The sequence below is a fragment of the Pelobates fuscus genome, chromosome 5 (assembly GCF_036172605.1).
Source record: "Pelobates fuscus isolate aPelFus1 chromosome 5, aPelFus1.pri, whole genome shotgun sequence".
Taxonomy (NCBI): Eukaryota; Metazoa; Chordata; class Amphibia; order Anura; family Pelobatidae; genus Pelobates; species Pelobates fuscus.
Genome location: NC_086321.1, coordinates 378,457,887 through 378,480,790, shown reverse-complemented (window position 1 = coordinate 378,480,790; position 22,904 = coordinate 378,457,887). Strand labels below are relative to the sequence as shown.

The following is a 22,904-nucleotide window of genomic DNA, read 5'->3' as shown; positions in this document are numbered from 1 at the left end:
TTTGTGAGTCCTTTGTTTTGAAATATGTGCATATCTAGGTCAGCAAAGTACCAGCCCACATAGGGACGGGGTACATCCACTTAGCTGGGATTCTTGGATAATTGACTGGAGAATTGTAAATTATAAGCTAAAATACTTGCAATGGAGAATTAGGCAATATATATATATTAAAATAATAAATAGCTCTGAATTCAGCATGCTCTGTACAGTAACAAATTAAGGAGGGACTGCTGCATGCTACCCCTCTCCACATTGTAAATAGATTGCAGCATAGTAAAGCGGTATCTGGGCTGGTGTTACACCCAGGGGGGCTGTGCAGTGTTGGAGTTCGGCACAAAACCTAGCTTCACATCTTGCCTCGTTTAGCACCCTAACACCACGCTCTGTCCAATTCAATCAGAGCAGATGTGGGCTGTGGCGTGGCACAAGAAGAAAGACGGGGGTGCCGAGACACGCAATCGGGTCAGAGGGTAAAAAGATGCAAAAAAGATTTATCGGCTGTAGGTATACAAAGGGGAAGACAATTTCGTCTTTGGCTCCTAGATACACCGCTGATTCTATCTGGAGCAATAGGTTGTCGGAATCCCTGGGAACACTACGTTCATAAATGGAATGTAGTTAATGACCTACACTTGTTATTGACGGGAAAAGATGCGTTTTAAAACTGCAAAGAAGACAAACCCAACCTTAATTTTCTCACGTGGCCCAGTCTGTACTTAGATCGCTATGACTGACAATGTTTGCTATTTGCAATGCACACACCTACTAGTATAGATATAAATCATAGGTTTTACTTCTGGTTATGACTCTGTCCAAGCGATTTTGTTTTTCTTTTCTTGCTCTTAAAACCTAGCAACCTTTAAATAAAAATAAAAATAATAATAAATAAAATAAACTGAGATATCAGAAAGAAGAGACAATGCAGATGTAAGGGTGAAACGCGCTGGCTAAGGTGTAATGCGTGCCACTATATCAATGAAACAGCACAATATCTATTCGCAAACGCAATCATTTCACGTAAAAAATAGGTGAAAGTGGGAACAGTCAGCTAAATCTTCTTAATGGACTCGTGCACAGAAGCTGCTGCACCCACAGGATAGACGCCAAATGGTGAGGGGATCGCGCAGATACGGAATGCTTTGCAGGTTTATACCGGACTACGGGATGCGGAAGGATGCAAGCACAATGGGTGATACAAGCACCCAGAGCTGAGATAGTGCAGGTGCTGCCACAGTGGGCGAGCGACATCCACACTCCTGTAGCCAGTTACGGAATCTATAGTCTGCAACACACACAGAGAGCACAGTGCTGTGCATGGCTTTAAATAACCCTACAGAGATTAGAAGGATCTGTGTTTCTGGTCAAACAATGTGTAGAGTATCTGTGCAATGGCTCCCATCCTGTGCTCTCGCAGGGCTAAATGTCAGGGCGTAGGGTTAGCTTAGTGTTCCAGGGATGTGTATTAATTGTTGACTCATACAGAAGAAATGTCTATTCCTCTCCTTCACGATCACCACCTTCTGTCAGATAAGTTGATGAGACCTTTATAGAAGCAGTGATATTTAAAATGTTAACCTTTACATTTCTGCAGGTATGGGGGAGATGAATAAATATACCGGCTGTGACTATCAGTATCCTATTTGCACATCAATACAAAGACTCAATGAAGTGGTCTGGATACCGTGCCCCCCTAACCCTGCAATTGTAATTATTGCAGTTATTGCAATAATTCCGGGTCACCTAACAGACACTGGACATCCTCACTCTTTGCTTGATACAATGCTTTCCTATGGGGTGTTTCTAATACGAGCACGTCGCTCACCGCACATACGTATTAGGTCGTCCACGCAGGCCGACATCAACGGAGCAGTGAAGACAGATCTTGACCCAGCGCTGAGGGACATCAGTGCTGGATTTAGGTAAATGACATGAGGGGGGCTGCGAGCGAGGGGGGCGCTGTAGTATAGGGTACTAAAGTGCTGGGAATACATGTTTGGACTATAGTTTCCCTATAACTGCATCATGGATGACAATATGCAAATAGGTGATAGGATAGTGGGCGGGAAAAACTAAATGAATTAAAGACTGCAGCACAGAGCTCCACAACAAGAAAGACTGCAGCACAGAGCTCCGCATGGAGAAAGACTGTAGCACAGAGCTCCGCATGGAGAAAGACTGCAGCACAGAGCTCCGCATAGAGAAAGACTGCAGCACAGAGCTCCGCACGGAGAAAGACTGCAGCACAGAGCTCCGCACGGAGAAAGACTGCAGCACAGAGCTCCGCACGGAGAAAGACTACAGCACAGAGCTCCGCATAGAGAAAGACTGCAGCACAGAGCTCCGCATAGAGAAAGACTGCAGCACAGAGCTCCGCACGGAGAAAGACTGCAGCACAGAGCTCCGCACGGAGAAAGACTGCAGCACAGAGCTCCGCACGGAGAAAGACTGCAGCACAGAGCTCCGCACGGAGAAAGACTGCAGCACAGAGCTCCGCACGGAGAAAGACTGCAGCACAGAGCTCCGCACGGAGAAAGACTGCAGCACAGAGCTCCGCACGGAGAGAGACTGCAGCACAGAGCTCCGCACGGAGAGAGACTGCAGCACAGAGCTCTGCACAGAGAAAGACTGCAGCACAGAGCTCAGCACGTAGAAAGACTGCAGCACAGAGCTCCGCACGGAGAAAGACTGCAGCACAGAGCTCCGCACGGAGAGAGACTGCAGCACAGAGCTCCGCACAGAGAAAGACTGCAGCACAGAGCTCAGCACGTAGAAAGACTATGCACAGAGCTCCACACGGAGAAAGACTGCAGCACAGAGCTCCGCACGGAGAGAGACTGCAGCACAGAGCTCCGCACGGAGAAAGACTGCAGCACAGAGCTCCGCACGGAGAAAGACTGCAGCACAGAGCTCCGCACGGAGAGAGACTGCAGCACAGAGCTCCGCACGGAGAAAGACTGCAGCACAGAGCTCTGCACAGAGAAAGACTGCAGCACAGAGCTCAGCACGTAGAAAGACTGCAGCACAGAGCTCCGCACGGAGAAAGACTGCAGCACAGAGCTCCGCACGGAGAGAGACTGCAGCACAGAGCTCCGCACAGAGAAAGACTGCAGCACAGAGCTCAGCACGTAGAAAGACTATGCACAGAGCTCCGCACGGAGAAAGACTGCAGCACAGAGCTCCGCACGGAGAGAGACTGCAGCACAGAGCTCCGCACGGAGAAAGACTGCAGCACAGAGCTCCGCACGGAGAAAGACTGCAGCACAGAGCTGGTTTAAAGAGAAGCATCCGATGTGACAAAAGTCATCAGATTGCAGTGAGGAGACTCTCCCAGTGCTGGAATAAAGGGTTGAATAGCAAATAAAGAAATACTTGTTTTTAAAAAGCTGTTATTGGCTCCCCTTTAAATTCCACCAAACCAATGTGTGTGATATTTATGCAACAACCGTAACATTCACATTGTATTCACACATACCAAGTGTCCCTATGTAGGAGAGACAGTCACTATATTGGACCCAAACTCTGTCCCTCATTTCTATCCTAATGTCCCTCATTTCTAGGAGCTCCATATTGTTGGTGTGTCTGAGTGTATAACAGAGCTCCACGGCAATAATACTCCCAGTAATGTGTCTGAGTGTATAACAGAGCTCCACGGCAATAATACTCCCAGTAATGTGTCTGAGTGTATAACAGAGCTCCACAGCAATAATACTCCCAGTAATGTGTCTGAGTGTATAACAGAGCTCACAGCAATAATACTCCCAGTAATGTGTCTGAGTGTATAACAGAGCTCCACGGCAATAATACTCCCAGTAATGTGTCTGAGTGTATAACAGAGCTCCACAGCAATAATACTCCCAGTAATGTGTCTGAGTGTATAACAGAGCTCCACAACAATAATACTCCCAGTAATGTGTCTGAGTGTATAACAGAGCTCCACAGCAATAATACTCCCAGTAATGTGTCTGAGTGTATAACAGAGCTCCACAGCAATAATACTCCCAGTAATGTGTCTGAGTGTATAAAAGAGCTCCACAGCAATAATACTCCCAGTAATGTGTCTGAGTGTATAACAGAGCTCCACAGCAATAATACTCCCAGTAATGTGTCTGAGTGTATAACAGAGCTCCACGGCAATAATACTCCCAGTAATGTGTCTGAGTGTATAACAGAGCTCACAGCAATAATACTCCCAGTAATGTGTCTGAGTGTATAACAGAGCTCCACAGTAATAATACTCCCAGTAATGTGTCTGAGTGTATAACAGAGCTCCACAGCAATAATACTCCCAGTAATGTGTCTGAGTGTATAACAGAGCTCCACAGTAATAATACTCCCAGTAATGTGTCTGAGTGTATAACAGAGCTCACAGCAATAATACTCCCAGTAATGTGTCTGAGTGTATAACAGAGCTCCACAGCAATAATACTCCCAGTAATGTGTCTGAGTGTATAACAGAGCTCCACAGTAATAATACTCCCAGTAATGTGTCTGAGTGTATAACAGAGCTCCACAGCAATAATACTCCCAGTAATGTGTCTGAGTGTATAACAGAGCTCCACAGCAATAATACTCCCAGTAATGTGTCTGAGTGTATAACAGAGCCCCACAGCAATAATACTCCCAGTAATGTGTCTGAGTGTATAACAGAGCTCAACAGCAATAATACTCCCAGTAATGTGTCTGAGTGTATAACAGAACTCCACTGCAATAATACTCCCAGTAATGTGTCTGAGTGTATAACAGAGCTCCACAGCAATAATACTCCCAGTAATGTGACTGAGTGTATAACAGAGCTCCACAGTAATAATACTCCCAGTAATGTGTCTGAGTGTATAAGAGAGCTCCACAGCAATAATACTCCCAGTAATGTGTCTGAGTGTATAACGGAGCTCCACAGCAATAATGCTCCCAGTAATGTGTCTGAGTGTAAAACAGAGCCCCACAGTAATAATACTCCCAGTAATGTGTCTGAGTGTATAAGAGAGGTCCACAGTAATAATACTCCCAGTAATGTGTCTGAGTGTATAACGGAGCTCCACAGCAATAATGCTCCCAGTAATGTGTCTGAGTGTATAACAGAGCCCCACAGTAATAATACTCCCAGTAATGTGTCTGAGTGTATAAGAGAGGTCCACAGTAATAATACTCCCAGTAATGTGTCTGAGTGTATAACAGAGCTCCACAGCAATAATACTCCCAGTAATGTGTCTGAGTGTATAAGAGAGGTCCACAGTAATAATACTCCCAGTAATGTGTCTGAGTGTATAACAGAGCTCCACAGCAATAATACTCCCAGTAATGTGTCTGACTGTATAACAGAGCTCCAAAGCAATAACACTCCCAGTAATGTGTCTGAGTGTATAACAGAGCTCCACGGCAATAATACTCCCAGTAATGTGTCTGAGCATATAACAGAGCTCCACAGCAATAATACTCCCAGTAATGTGACTGAGTGTATAACAGAGCTCCACAGCAATAATACTCCCAGTAATGTGTCTGAGTGTATAACAGAGCTCCACAGCAATAATACTCCCAGTAATGTGTCTGAGTGTATAACAGAGCTCCACAGCAATAATACTCCCAGTAATGTGTCTGAGTGTATAACAGAGCTCCACAGCGATAATACTCCCAGTAATGTGTCTGAGTGCATAACAGAGCTCCACAGCAATAATACTCCCAGTAATGTGTCTGAGTGTATAACAGAGCTCCACAGCAATAATACTCCCAGTAATGTGTCTGAGTGTATAACGGAGCTCTACAGCAATAATACTCCCAGTAATGTCTGAGTGTATAACAGAGCTCCACAGCAATAATACTCCCAGTAATGTGTCTGAGTGTATAACAGAGCCCCACAGTAATAATACTCCCAGTAATGTGTCTGAGTGTATAACAGAACTCCACAGCAATAATACTCCCAGTAATGTGCCTGAGTGTATAAAAGAGCCCCACAGTAATAATACTCCCAGTAATGTGTCTGAGTGTATAACAGAGCCCCACAGCAATAATATTCCCAGTAATGTGTCTGAGTGTATAACAGAGCTCCACAGCAATAATACTCCCAGTAATGTGTCTGAGTGTATAACAGAGCTCCACGGCAATAATACTCCCAGTAATGTGTCTGAGTGTATAACAGAGCTCCACAGCAATAATACTCCCAGTAATGTGACTGAGTGTATAACAGAGCTCCACAGCAATAATACTCCCAGTAATGTGTCTGAGTGTATAACAGAGCTCCACAGCAATAATACTCCCAGTAATGTGTCTGAGTGTATAAAAGAGCTCCACAGCAATAATACTCCCAGTAATGTGTCTGAGTGTATAACAGAGCTCCACAGCAATAATACTCCCAGTAATGTGTATGAGTGTATAACAGAGCTCCACAGCGATAATACTCCCAGTAATGTGTCTGAGTGTATAACAGAGCTCCACAGCAATAATACTCCCAGTAATGTGTCTGAGTGTATAACAGAGCTCCACAGCAATAATACTCCCAGTAACGTGTCTGAGTGTATAACAGAGCTCCACAGTTATAATACTCCCAGTAATGTCTGAGTGTATAACAGAGCTCCACAGCAATAATACTCCCAGTAATCTGTCTGAGTGTATAACAGAGCCCCACAGTAATAATACTCCCAGTAATGTGTCTGAGTGTATAACAGAACTCCACAGCAATAATATTCCCAGTAATGTGTCTGAGTGTATGACAGAGCTCCACAGCAATAATACTCCCAGTAATGTGTCTAAGTGTATAACAGAGCTCCACAGCAATAATACTCCCAGTAATGTGTCTGAGTGTATAACAGAGCTCCACAGCAATAATACTCCCAGTAATGTGTCTGAGTGTATAACAGAGCTCCACAGCAATAATACTCCCAGTAATGTGTCTGAGTGTATAACAGAGCTCCACAGCAATAATACTCCCAGTAATGTGTCTGAGCGTATAACAGAGCTCCACAGCAATAATACTCCCAGTAATGTGTCTGAGCGTATAACAGAGCTCCACAGCAATAATACTCCCAGTAATGTGTCTGAGCGTATAACAGAGCTCCACAGCAATAATACCCCCAGTAATGTGTCTGAGTGTATAACAGAGCTCCACAGCAATAATACTCCCAGTAATGTGTCTGAGTGTGTAACAGAGCTCCACAGCAATAATATTCCCAGTAATGTCTCTGAGTGTATAACAGAGCTCCACAGCAATAATACTCCCAGTAATGTGTCTGAGTGTATAACAGAGCTCCACAGCAATAATACTCCCAGTAATGTGTCTGAGTGTATAACAAAGCTCCACAGCAATAATACTCTCAGTAATGTGTCTGAGTGTATAACAGAGCTCCACAGCAATAATACTCCCAGTAATGTGTCAGAGCGTATAACAGAGCTCCACAGCAATAATACTCCCAGTAATGTGTATAACAGAGCTCCACAGCAATAATACTCCCAGTAATGTGTCTGAGTGTATAACAGAGCTCCACAGCAATAATACTCCCAGTAATGTGTCTGAGTGTATAACAGAGCTCCACAGCAATAATACTCCCAGTAATGTGTCTGAGTGTATAACAGAGCTCCACAGCAATAATACTCCCAGTAATGTGTCTGAGTGTATAACAGAGCTCCACAGCAATAATACTCCCAGTAATGTGTCTGAGTGTATAACAGAGCTCCACAGCAATAATACTCCCAGTAATGTGTCTGAGTGTATAACAGAGCTCCACAGCAATAATACTCCTAGTAATGTGTCTGAGCGTATAACAGAGCTCCACAGCAATAATACTCCCAGTAATGTGTCTGAGCGTATAACAGAGCTCCACAGCAATAATACCCCCAGTAATGTGTCTGAGTGTATAACAGAGCTCCACAGCAATAATACTCCCAGTAATGTGTCTGAGTGTATAACAGAGCCCCACAGCAATAATACTCCCAGTAATGTGTCTGAGTGTATAACAGAGCTCCACAGCAATAATATTCCCAGTAATGTCTCTGAGTGTATAACAGAGCTCCACAGTAATAATACTCCCAGTAATGTGTCTGAGTGTATAACAGAGCTCCACAGCAATAATACTCCCAGTAATGTGTCTGAGTGTATAACAGAGCTCCACAGCAATAATACTCCCAGTAATGTGTCTGAGTGTATAACAGAGCTCCACAGCAATAATACTCCCAGTAATGTGTATAACAGAGCTCCACAGCAATAATACTCCCAGTAATGTGTCTGAGTGTATAACAGAGCTCCACAGCAATAATACTCCCAGTAATGTGTCTGAGTGTATAACAGAGCTCCACAGCAATAATACTCCCAGTAATGTGTCTGAGTGTATAACAGAGCTCCACAGCAATAATACTCCCAGTAATGTGTCTGAGTGTATAACAGAGCTCCACAGCAATAATACTCCTAGTAATGTGTCTGAGCGTATAACAGAGCTCCACAGCAATAATACTCCCAGTAATGTGTCTGAGCGTATAACAGAGCTCCACAGCAATAATACCCCCAGTAATGTGTCTGAGTGTATAACAGAGCTCCACAGCAATAATACTCCCAGTAATGTGTCTGAGTGTATAACAGAGCCCCACAGCAATAATACTCCCAGTAATGTGTCTGAGTGTATAACAGAGCTCCACAGCAATAATATTCCCAGTAATGTCTCTGAGTGTATAACAGAGCTCCACAGTAATAATACTCCCAGTAATGTGTCTGAGTGTATAACAGAGCTCCACAGCAATAATACTCCCAGTAATGTGTCTTAGTGTATAACAGAGCTCCACAGCAATAATACTCCCAGTAATGTGTCTGAGTGTATAACAGAGCTCCACAGCAATAATACTCCCAGTAATGTGTCAGAGCGTATAACAGAGCTCCATAGCAATAATACTCCCAGTAATGTCTCTGAGCGTATAACAGAGCTCCACAGCAATAATACCCCCAGTAATGTGTCTGAGCGTATAACAGAGCTCCACAGCAATAATACTCCCAGTAATGTGTCTGAGTGTATAACAGAGCTCCACAGCAATAATACTCCCAGTAATGTGTCTGAGTGTATAACAGAGCTCCACAGCAATAATACTCCCAGTAATGTGTCTGAGTTGATAACAGAGCTCCACAGCAATAATACTCCCAGTAATGTGTATAACAGAGCTCCACAGCAATAATACTCCCAGTAATGTGTCTGAGTGTATAACAGAGCTCCACAGCAATAATACTCCCAGTAATGTGTCTGAGTGTATAACAGAGCTCCACAGCAATAATACTCCCAGTAATGTGTCTGAGTGTATAACAGAGCTCCACAGCAATAATACTCCCAGTAATGTGTCTGAGTGTATAACAGAGCTCCACAGCAATAATACTCCTAGTAATGTGTCTGAGCGTATAACAGAGCTCCACAGCAATAATACTCCCAGTAATGTGTCTGAGCGTATAACAGAGCTCCACAGCAATAATACCCCCAGTAATGTGTCTGAGTGTATAACAGAGCTCCACAGCAATAATACTCCCAGTAATGTGTCTGAGTGTATAACAGAGCCCCACAGCAATAATACTCCCAGTAATGTGTCTGAGTGTATAACAGAGCTCCACAGCAATAATATTCCCAGTAATGTCTCTGAGTGTATAACAGAGCTCCACAGTAATAATACTCCCAGTAATGTGTCTGAGTGTATAACAGAGCTCCACTGCAATAAAACTCCCAGTAATGTGTCTTAGTGTATAACAGAGCTCCACAGCAATAATACTCCCAGTAATGTGTCTGAGTGTATAACAGAGCTCCACAGTAATAATACTCCCAGTAATGTGTCTGAGTGTATAACAGAGCTCCACAGCAATAATACTCCCAGTAATGTGTCTGAGTGTATAACAGAGCTCCACAGCAATAATACTCCCAGTAATGTGTCTGAGTGTATAACAGAGCTCCACAGCAATAATACTCCCAGTAATGTGTCTGAGTGTATAACAGAGCCCCACAGCAATAATACTCCCAGTAATGTGTCTGAGTGTATAACAGAGCTCCACAGCAATAATATTCCCAGTAATGTCTCTGAGTGTATAACAGAGCTCCACAGTAATAATACTCCCAGTAATGTGTCTGAGTGTATAACAGAGCTCCACAGCAATAATACTCCCAGTAATGTGTCTTAGTGTATAACAGAGCTCCACAGCAATAATACTCCCAGTAATGTGTCTGAGTGTATAACAGAGCTCCACAGCAATAATACTCCCAGTAATGTGTCAGAGCGTATAACAGAGCTCCATAGCAATAATACTCCCAGTAATGTCTCTGAGCGTATAACAGAGCTCCACAGCAATAATACTCCCAGTAATGTGACTGAGTGTATAACAGAGCTCCACAGCGATAATACTCCCAGTAATGTGTCTGAGTGTATAACAGAGCTCCACAGCAATAATACTCCCAGTAATGTGTCTGAGTGTATAACAGAGCTCCACAGCAATAATACTCCCAGTAATGTGTCTGAGTGTATAACAGAGCTCCACAGTAATAATACTCCCAGTAATGTCTGAGTGTATAACAGAGCTCTACAGCAATAATACTCCCAGTAATCTGTCTGAGTGTATAACAGAGCCCCACAGTAATAATACTCCCAGTAATGTGTCTGAGTGTATAACAGAACTCCACAGCAATAATACTCCTAGTAATGTGTCTGAGTGTATAACAGAGCCCCACAGTAATAATACTCCCAGTAATGTGTCTGAGTGTATAACAGAGCCCCACAGCAATAATATTCCCAGTAATGTGTCTGAGTGTATGACAGAGCTCCACAGCAATAATACTCCCAGTAATGTGTCTAAGTGTATAACAGAGCTCCACAGCAATAATACTCCCAGTAATGTGTCTGAGTGTATAACAGAGCTCCACAGCAATAATACTCCCAGTAATGTGTCTGAGTGTATAACAGAGCTCCACAGCAATAATACTCCCAGTAATGTGTCTGAGTGTATAACAGAGCTCCACAGCAATAATACTCCCAGTAATGTGTCTGAGCGTATAACAGAGCTCCACAGCAATAATACTCCCAGTAATGTGTCTGAGCGTATAACAGAGCTCCACAGCAATAATACTCCCAGTAATGTGTCTGAGCGTATAACAGAGCTCCACAGCAATAATACTCCCAGTAATGTGTCTGAGTGTGTAACAGAGCTCCACAGCAATAATATTCCCAGTAATGTCTCTGAGTGTATAACAGAGCTCCACAGCAATAATACTCCCAGGAATGTGTCTGAGTGTATAACAGAGCTCCACAGCAATAATACTCCCAGTAATGTGTCTGAGTGTATAACAAAGCTCCACAGCAATAATACTCTCAGTAATGTGTCTGAGTGTATAACAGAGCTCCACAGCAATAATACTCCCAGTAATGTGTCAGAGCGTATAACAGAGCTCCACAGCAATAATACTCCCAGTAATGTGTATAACAGAGCTCCACAGCAATAATACTCCCAGTAATGTGTCTGAGTGTATAACAGAGCTCCACAGCAATAATACTCCCAGTAATGTGTCTGAGTGTATAACAGAGCTCCACAGCAATAATACTCCCAGTAATGTGTCTGAGTGTATAACAGAGCTCCACAGCAATAATACTCCCAGTAATGTGTCTGAGTGTATAACAGAGCTCCACAGCAATAATACTCCCAGTAATGTGTCTGAGTGTATAACAGAGCTCCACAGCAATAATACTCCCAGTAATGTGTCTGAGTGTATAACAGAGCTCCACAGCAATAATACTCCTAGTAATGTGTCTGAGCGTATAACAGAGCTCCACAGCAATAATACTCCCAGTAATGTGTCTGAGCGTATAACAGAGCTCCACAGCAATAATACCCCCAGTAATGTGTCTGAGTGTATAACAGAGCTCCACAGCAATAATACTCCCAGTAATGTGTCTGAGTGTATAACAGAGCCCCACAGCAATAATACTCCCAGTAATGTGTCTGAGTGTATAACAGAGCTCCACAGCAATAATATTCCCAGTAATGTCTCTGAGTGTATAACAGAGCTCCACAGTAATAATACTCCCAGTAATGTGTCTGAGTGTATAACAGAGCTCCACAGCAATAATACTCCCAGTAATGTGTCTGAGTGTATAACAGAGCTCCACAGCAATAATACTCCCAGTAATGTGTCTGAGTGTATAACAGAGCTCCACAGCAATAATACTCCCAGTAATGTGTATAACAGAGCTCCACAGATATAATACTCCCAGTAATGTGTCTGAGTGTATAACAGAGCTCCACAGCAATAATACTCCCAGTAATGTGTCTGAGTGTATAACAGAGCTCCACAGCAATAATACTCCCAGTAATGTGTCTGAGTGTATAACAGAGCTCCACAGCAATAATACTCCCAGTAATGTGTCTGAGTGTATAACAGAGCTCCACAGCAATAATACTCCTAGTAATGTGTCTGAGCGTATAACAGAGCTCCACAGCAATAATACTCCCAGTAATGTGTCTGAGCGCATAACAGAGCTCCACAGCAATAATACCCCCAGTAATGTGTCTGAGTGTATAACAGAGCTCCACAGCAATAATACTCCCAGTAATGTGTCTGAGTGTATAACAGAGCCCCACAGCAATAATACTCCCAGTAATGTGTCTGAGTGTATAACAGAGCTCCACAGCAATAATATTCCCAGTAATGTCTCTGAGTGTATAACAGAGCTCCACAGTAATAATACTCCCAGTAATGTGTCTGAGTGTATAACAGAGCTCCACAGCAATAATACTCCCAGTAATGTGTCTTAGTGTATAACAGAGCTCCACAGCAATAATACTCCCAGTAATGTGTCTGAGTGTATAACAGAGCTCCACAGCAATAATACTCCCAGTAATGTGTCAGAGCGTATAACAGAGCTCCATAGCAATAATACTCCCAGTAATGTCTCTGAGCGTATAACAGAGCTCCACAGCAATAATACCCCCAGTAATGTGTCTGAGCGTATAACAGAGCTCCACAGCAATAATACTCCCAGTAATGTGTCTGAGTGTATAACAGAGCTCCACAGCAATAATACTCCCAGTAATGTGTCTGAGTGTATAACAGAGCTCCACAGCAATAATACTCCCAGTAATGTGTATAACAGAGCTCCACAGCAATAATACTACCAGTAATGTGTCTGAGTGTATAACAGAGCTCCACAGCAATAATACTCCCAGTAATGTGTCTGAGTGTATAACAGAGCTCCACAGCAATAATACTCCCAGTAATGTGTATAACAGAGCTCCACAGCAATAATACTCCCAGTAATGTGTCTGAGTGTATAACAGAGCTCCACAGCAATAATACTCCCAGTAATGTGTCTGAGTGTATAACAGAGCTCCACAGCAATAATACTCCCAGTAATGTGTCTGAGTGTATAACAGAGCTCCACAGCAATAATACTCCCAGTAATGTGTCTGAGTGTATAACAGAGCTCCACAGCAATAATACTCCTAGTAATGTGTCTGAGCGTATAACAGAGCTCCACAGCAATAATACTCCCAGTAATGTGTCTGAGCGTATAACAGAGCTCCACAGCAATAATACCCCCAGTAATGTGTCTGAGTGTATAACAGAGCTCCACAGCAATAATACTCCCAGTAATGTGTCTGAGTGTATAACAGAGCCCCACAGCAATAATACTCCCAGTAATGTGTCTGAGTGTATAACAGAGCTCCACAGCAATAATATTCCCAGTAATGTCTCTGAGTGTATAACAGAGCTCCACAGTGATAATACTCCCAGTAATGTGTCTGAGTGTATAACAGAGCTCCACAGCAATAATACTCCCAGTAATGTGTCTTAGTGTATAACAGAGCTCCACAGCAATAATACTCCCAGTAATGTGTCTGAGTGTATAACAGAGCTCCACAGCAATAATACTCCCAGTAATGTGTCAGAGCGTATAACAGAGCTCCATAGCAATAATACTCCCAGTAATGTCTCTGAGCGTATAACAGAGCTCCACAGCAATAATACCCCCAGTAATGTGTCTGAGCGTATAACAGAGCTCCACAGCAATAATACTCCCAGTAATGTGTCTGAGTGTATAACAGAGCTCCACAGCAATAATACTCCCAGTAATGTCTCTGAGTGTATAACAGAGCTCCACAGTAATAATACTCCCAGTAATGTGTCTGAGTGTATAACAGAGCTCCACAGCAATAATACTCCCAGTAATGTGTCTGAGTGTATAACAGAGCTCCACAGCAATAATACTCCCAGTAATGTGTCTGAGTGTATAACAGAGCTCCACAGCAATAATACTCCCAGTAATGTGTCTGAGTGTATAACAGAGCTCCACAGCAATAATACTCCCAGTAATGTGTCTGAGTGTATAACAGAGCTCCACAGCAATAATACTCCCAGTAATGTGTCTGAGTGTATAACAGAGCTCCACAGCAATAATACTCCCAGTAATGTGTCTGAGCGTATAACAGAGCTCCACAGCAATAATACTCCCAGTAATGTGTCTGAGCGTATAACAGAGCTCCACAGCAATAATACTCCCAGTAATATGTCTGAGTGTATAACAGAGCTCCACAGCAATAATACTCCCAGTAATGTGTCTGCGTGTATAACAGAGCCCCACAGCAATAATACTCCCAGTAATGTGTCTGTGTATAACAGAGCCCCACAGCAATAATACTCCCAGTAATGTGTCTGAGTGTATAACAGAGCCCCACAGCAATAATACTCCCAGTAATGTGTCTGAGTGTATAACAGAGCCCCACAGTAATAATACTCCCAGTAATGTGTCTTTAAACTACAATAAATGTGTTCAGCAATCAGTCTGTATAAATAAGATACATTGTTCTTAATTCCATTTAAGTAGCATAAATTGTTATTAGTAAGTCACCTAAAATTTCTCTAAACAGCCCCGTCCCCTAGTCACACCCCCACTCACACCCCTAACATTAAAGTGTCCCTCTTTGTCCACGTGAAAGGTTGGTATGTTCACATGATGTTATTATTAAATTAATAAATGAAGTCCAGCCACACCTGGGACCAAGTCCCCATTCACTGTTTCAGGAGGGTGAGTTACACCCATCATCATGTTCGGTACCATTTCCTTTACATAGTGCGTTGGATCTCCCTGTCCTTCTGATTGGCGCAATCTTTGGAAATCTGTAAATTAAGTTACAATCGGAAACTTTTAATTGCTCTGCCAGCAGGGTCTAGCTACAGTTCCCGCCATGCTGTTTTATAATACGGCATTATTTAAAGGAACCATTCCTAGCTTGACTTCTTAGCACGTTAACCTTATTATTATTAAAGGATAGATACATTTCTCATAAATATCTTTTTTAATCTGGAGTTTAACAGGTTAAAGTGTTGCTTACCCATTCATGAAACTGAATGGTTTAATCTAGGATTTGGGCCTATCCTGGGGCAGAAAGGGTTACATTCATTTTTGCTTCTTTCTGATAAAGGCAGATATAAAATAAAGAACTGCCGTCAGTGGATATATAATATTTTAAAATAGACGGGGATTGTATGTAAAATACAGGCTTCTCACTCTGACCGTAGAATCTAAAATGTCTCTAAATTAATCTAATCTTATAAAGATAATAATCAGAGTGCTGGCAAACATAAATCGCTATAATTACCACATGCAGTCTCCAAAAATATTCTGCAATAGCCTCACCCAGTTTGTTGCACCTCTAGCCCCAGCCTCCTACATAAAGGAAGCTCTCCTAAATGTTGGCAGATATACCTGCTTCGTGACATGCAATGTACAAACCACTTCAATCTATTAATAGCAAGTCTGATGGCAAGATCCATTGTAAAAATAAACATCACAAAATTCCTATCGCATGCCAAGATTATACAGATAAACTAGTCGTGAACACTGCGTGTTAACTAAACCGTTCAGTGCTAAACATAGCAGTTTTATTGTCATTATTATTGTGATTCTTGTACTGTATATGTTAGAGAGAAAATACATATGTAACTTCCTTGTTTACAGGCAATTCTGAAAAGTGCAACAAAAAAAACAAAACAAAAAAAAAATTAAAAATCAATTCTTCTAGAACTGAAATACAAACGGTCCATTAAAAAACAAACAAACCGTAAATCTCACACTTTGCATGTTGAGTGATACAGTTCGGTAATTAGAGTTTTATTCACTAGACAGCAAACCGCAAATGTCTCGCATTAGCAGGACTTGGTCGAGACACGGACGAGCTGCTAAGCATCTCTAATTTTGCGAAGGAATAAATGCTAAGGTGTCAATATATCTCCGACTCTCAGCCAGGGTCCTACGCGTTCCAAGGCACTTTTCTTAATCAAGCAGTTTGTGGGAAAAGTCCCCAGATCTAGGGATGATGGAACCCCAATGAGATGGGACCACCGGTTTGGAGAACAACCCACAAGCGCAGATTGGTTTTGTATGTGCCAGGGGGGGGGGGGGGGGGGAAGGAGGGGGGGGTACTAGCACCTTCCATGTAGATAATGGCATCCTACTGAACCCACACTGCGTGCGGGCAGGGAGGTATAGACAAAAATATAGAAAAATAAGAAAACAAACATAAATATAAGATTTTTTCACAATTTTTTTTTTGTTCTTAATTTTGCAAGTCGTTAATGAAGTCATTATTTAGTAAGTAATATCTAACGAGTTCCAGAAATAGCAGTTAGTTGGCACAGGGTGTCAGAGTGGGGAGAGGAAAGGTTGCAATTTGAGACCTTTGCCTCCAATCCCAGTCGGTGTGTGAGATGTGGACTTTTTATTAACCTGAATATGACAGATACAGTAACAGACAGTAATGACAATCATTGACTTGGGTGATGAATAGTATGTATCTACAATTCACAATCAGCTCAATTCTCTATAATTCATTATGTCGATTTATCCTGCGATGTGATTACACTATTAATCATTGTCATTGATCTATCAATTATCTCTCTTAGCTCTCTACATTCTCCAAAGTCACTACAGCATGTTCGTTCTACTCCCCACTGCCCCTATGGCACAATCTGCCCCACCCTGCACCGCCCCTAAGGCACAATCTGCCCACTCTGCACCGCCCCAATGGCACAATCTGCCCCACTCTCCACCACCCCTATGGCACAATCTGCCCACTCTGCACCACCCCAATGGCATAATCTGCCCCACTCTACACCACCCCTATGGCACAATCTGCCCCACTCTACACCACCCCTATGGCACAATCTGCCCCACTCTACACCACCCCTATGGCACAATCTGCCCACTCTGCACCGCCCCAATGGCACAATCTGCCCCACTCTCCACCACCCCTATGGCACAATCTGCCCACTCTGCACCACCCCAATGGCATAATCTGCCCCGCTCTCCACCACCCCTATGTCACAATCTGCCCACTCTGCACCGCCCCAATGGCACAATCTGCCCACTCTGCACCGCCCCAATGGCACAATCTGCCCCACTCTCCACCACCCCTATGGCACAATCTGCCCACTCTGCACTGCCCCAATGGCACAATCTGCCCACTTGGCACCACCGCTATGGCACAATCTTCCCCACTCATCCCAGCCCATATGGCACAATCTGCCCACTCTGCACTACCCCAATGGCACAATCTGCCCCACTCTCCACCACCCGTATGGCACAATCTTCCCACTTGGCACCACCGCTATGGCACAATCTGCCCACTCTGCACCGCCCCAATGGCACAATCTGCCCCACTCTCCACCACCCCTATGGCACAATCTGCCCACTCTGCACTGCCCCAATGGCACAATCTGCCCACTTGGCACCACCGCTATGGCACAATCTCCCCCACTCATCCCAGCCCCAATGGCACAATCTGCCCCACTCTCCACCACCCCTATGGCACAATCTGCCCACTCTGCACCGCCCCAATGGCACAATCTGCCCCACTCTCCACCACCCCTATGGCACAATCTGCCCACTCTGCACCGCCCCAATGGCACAATCTGCCCCACTCTCCACCACCCCTATGGCACAATCTGCCCACTCTGCACCGCCCCAATGGCACAATCTGCCCCACTCTCCACCACTCCTATGGCACAATCTGCCCACTCTGCACTGCCCCAATGGCACAATCTGCCCACTTGGCACCACCGCTATGGCACAATCTTCCCCACTCATCCCAGCCCATATGGCACAATCTGCCCACTCTGCACTGCCCCAATGGCACAATCTGCCCCACTCTCCACCGCCCGTATGGCACAATCTTCCCACTTGGCACCACCGCTATGGCACAATCTGCCCACTCTGCACCGCCCCAATGGCACAATCTGCCCCACTCTCCACCACCCCTATGGCACAATCTGCCCACTCTGCACCGCCCCAATGGCACAATCTGCCCCACTCTCCACCACCCCTATGGCACAATCTGCCCACTCTGCGCCGCCCCAATGGCACAATCTGCCCCACTCTCCACCACCCCTATGGCACAATCTGCCCACTCTGCACCGCCCCAATGGCACAATCTGCCCCACTCTCCACCACCCCTATGGCACAATCTGCCCACTCTGCACTGCCCCAATGGCACAATCTGCCCACTTGGCACCACCGCTATGGCACAATCTTCCCCACTCATCCCAGCCCATATGGCACAATCTGCCCACTCTGCACTGCCCCAATGGCACAATCTGCCCCACTCTCCACCGCCCGTATGGCACAATCTGCCCACTTGGCATCACCGCTATGGCACAATCTGCCCCACTCTCCACAGCCCCTATTGCACAATCTGCCCCACTCTGCCCAGTCCCCTATGGCACAATCTGCCCCACTCTGCCCAGTCCCCTATGGCACAATCTGCCCCACTCTCCACAGCCCCTATTGCACAATCTGCCCCACTCTGCCCAGTCCCCTATGGCACAATCTACCCCACTCTCCACAGCCCCTATGGCACAATCTGCCCCACTCTCCACAGCCCCTATGGCACAATCTGCCCCACTCTCCACAGCCCCTATGGCACAATCTGCCCCACTCTGCCCAGACCCCTATGGCACAATCTGCCCCACTCTCCACAGCCCCTATGGCACAATCTGCCCCACTCTCCACAGCCCCTATGGCACAATCTGCTTCGCTCTCCACAGCCCCTATGGCACAATCTGCTTCGCTCTCCATGGCCTCTATGGCACAATCTGCTTCGCTCTCCATGGCCTCTATGGCACAATAGTCCCTGTTTACTTTTTAGAGCAGTAAATAATTTCTATAAAAATAAGCTCCCCTTTGTACATTGTATTGTGTTACCTGTGAGTCCAGAATACACACGACAGAAACCTTAATGTATTCTTCTTGGTAAGAGCACTTTTCACATACATGTATATATCACACAATTTCCACTTTAACTTGTTTATGGCAGGGGAGACAAAGGTCCATCGTGTACACAGAGCACAGACAGACAACAAACACAAACAAAAAAACACACACACAAGTAAAACAGCGGCCTACAGCTCTTCAAACACAGTGCTAAACACAATCACAGAGCTCTACATACACAGTGTTAAACACACAATAAGCAGCACACAGCTTTACATACACAGTGCTAAACACACCATCACACAGCTCTACATACACAGTGCTAAACACACAATAAGCAGCACACAGCTTTACATACACAGTGCTAAACACACCATCACACAGCTCTACATACACAGTGCTAAACACACCAACATCACACAGCTTTACATACACAGTGCTAAACACACCATCACACAGCTTTACATACACAGTGCTAAACACACCAACATCACACAGCTTTACATACACAGTGCAAAACACACCATCACACAGCTTTACATACACCGTGCTAAACACATCATCACACAGCTTTACATACACAGTGCTAAACACAAAATCACACAGCTCTACAAACACAGTGCTAAACACACCAACATCACACAGCTCTACATACACAGTGCTAAACACACCAACATCAGCACACAGCAAGTAATATGATAGAGACTCTTCAATAAAAGTTGATAAATCAGTGAATTACCTGAGGGAGTCCCTTAGAGTTCTGACCCAGTAGCAGCAGGAAATAATTCTTAAATAGCAGTTTGGTACCAAGCCTAATTTCCCAGTTTGTGGGTGAGTGTCCAAGTCCACACGTACTCTGACAGTCACTAAATCCTCTGTGTGGCCCTGGGGGGCCTGTTCTGTACTGTGTAGTGAACTAGCTTTACCTCCTAAAACACCCACAGAGAGGAGGGAAGAAGGACTGAACCAGCCAGTTCTGTGACTTTCTCTTCCTGCATTCAGTCTGTCTGGAATGCAAGCAAAGGTCTCCCAGCCATGGACTGTGACTCAAATGATGCTCAGTCAGCCAAAGCACCATGTACCAGCATCTGAGTCCCATGACAGTATGGGGGGGACTGCTGCACCTTGGCATTGAGAAAAAACAAACATATAACTAGGGAACATTCTTCTGGTTTCCATGGTGACTGCTCCATATTAGAATTTGACTATAACTTATACACACTCTAACTCTCACCAAGTATGTTCCAATGATACAGCTAGCAGGGAACGCCCCCCATCGCCCCATATAGTCAGCCCCATTTTATTAACAAATATAAATAATAATTTTTCCTTTTTAACATCCCTGACCCGGACAATCACATGAACATTTGTTTACCACAAATAAGGCCCGCCTCCACTAATCCGCAATACGCAGCCCAGCTCATGGAACGCGTAGGGGACCCTGTTATAAAACGCATCTTGTGCCCTGAGAGAAACAACTTGACCATATTGAAACTTTTGCAAAGATGATTGTAGGAACCGCACTCAATCCCAGCAGCCACCAGTGCTCCGGAACAGGACCAGCAATCCCAACACGTTAAGGCAACAAAGATATTCCCAGGCACTCAGAGTGTTAAAGCCGCAGGCAGATTTAATGAAACAAAAAAGCAGCCACGTTTCGACCTTCTACGAGGTCTTTTTCAAGCTAACACCACAAACCAAACATCAGTGTATATATATAGCAAATAATGCCAAGGTCAAAAAAGGTCAAACAATAATTCACTTAAAGGTAAGTCATTAACATGAATTATTAACACAAAATATACAGATCTTACAAAATATATCTATAGATACACAATATACAACAATCCATAACTTACCCCTATGTGCCAAAGGAGGGAGAGACAAAGGTTGATAATAAAGGTATAAAAATAAAATAAATAAAGAGATCTACATGAATAAAACACCTGTCAGGGCACTTAGAAATAATTTCCGGTTAGATAGAATGCAGAAGGGCTTCTGGAACGCAAAAGGAACGCCCCTACTCCGGAGACACGTAAATGCCAACCAAATAGCAGTTTGTATGTTTAAACACACGAACAGCACCAAGTGAACGCACGGACACGAACAAGCTATACGATTTACAAGTCCAAAATAAATGCCAGTTCATATGCTCAAACACACGAACGACACCAGGTGAACGCGCGGACATGCACACGACCAAATCATACAATTTGCAGATCAAAATAAACATAAACCCTGCGACTCCAGGTAATCTGCCGAATAAGGCTTACTATAGGCATGTATAAAACGTGCAAAGCAACACTGAATCGCAGGGAACAATAGAATAAGAAGATAGAATAAAAAAATAAATACATTAATAAATAGAAAGAATAAGAAAAACAATAAAAAATAACAAATTATAGAGAATAATAAAGAATAAATAAGGAGTAAATAATAACATTGAAAAATAAACAATTGAGAAACAATGAATACAATTTTTAAAATATATATATATATAAATAAATAATAAAATAATATAATAAAGAAATAAAAAAAAAAAAAAAAAAAAATATTTTAAAAATTATTTAACATTTTAAAAATAAATAAAAAATTAATAAAAATGTAAAAAATATAAAGAAATAAAAAAAAATAACAATGAATAATAAAAAATAATAAAGAATAAATAAAAAAATACAAAATAGAAAGATATAAAAATACAAAAGAAAATATACAAAGAAGAAAAGTAAATCTCCCACCAAGGCACAAAAAGGGGCAAAAAACAATTCATCAAGAATATAAATATATATATGGAAACTTTTGGCATATGCGCCTGGCCCAGGGTCAGGGATATCAACCATAGACTGAGCGCATGACCACTTATGTGCACAGTCTCCACTAAAAGCCCATTCCAAACCATCCTGAATATCAGCATTAAAAATGCCCAAACCCACATCCTCGAGGTGGACCCCATCAGGTAAGAAAACTTGGGGGTGGGGGCGAATTTTCCACTGACTGTGTGTAATGGTGATACTGCCGTGAAGTTGAACAAAATGGGAAATGGACCTGTTAACTTTAATGCACGCATAGTCCTGTGTGACTGAGCATTATGCCAAATGGAGGACTATCTCAGACCAAACCAGAATTAAATCCGTCCAGAAACAGGTTCAAAAGATCTCCCTTCATAGCGTGAATAAAGAAGTGCATCGGGAGGGAACCAAGGTCGTTCCTGGCTAAGTGAATAACTAGAATTTGGGGCCAGCAGTCAAAACATTGAACCCAAAATACATTAGCCATTAAGCCTACCCAAGGCATACCCCAAACACCTACCACCGAACACACATGATCTAAGAAGAAAAACCCAAGATAATATCCATCGGGGCGAACAGCCACTCTCCTGGCAGTCCAATGGACATGCAAATGCCCTATAATATAAGCCAGGCACCGTCAATAATCTAAAAGAAAGCAAAACAAATGCAAAACAGAGAAAGCAATTAGGATATCATATGTAAAATAAACGCAATGAGATCCCCACAGACCATACACCCACAACCCAACACCCCAGAACAAAGGTAATAAGACAAAGGAATTCCCCAAAACAATAAAGCCTGTACCGCCTCAATATATCCATATTTTTTTTTCTCTGTTATTGTGATTTTACATAATTTGGATCCTTCGTATCATTATTTATTTTCATCATATTATGAACATAAGAAAAATTC

The 22,904-nt window shown here is 43.4% G+C and overlaps 1 protein-coding gene across 1 annotated transcript in view; it reads right to left on the bottom strand.

Moving 5' to 3' along the window:
• Positions 1 to 19,979, bottom strand: part of CARD14 (caspase recruitment domain family member 14) — a 71,601-nt gene extending 51,622 nt beyond the window's left edge. The window contains exon 1 of the mRNA XM_063456285.1: positions 19,943 to 19,979. The gene's annotated coding sequence lies outside the window, so the exon portion shown is untranslated. The remainder of the gene's footprint in view (positions 1 to 19,942) is intronic.
• Positions 19,980 to 22,904: the final 2,925 nt, after the last annotated feature.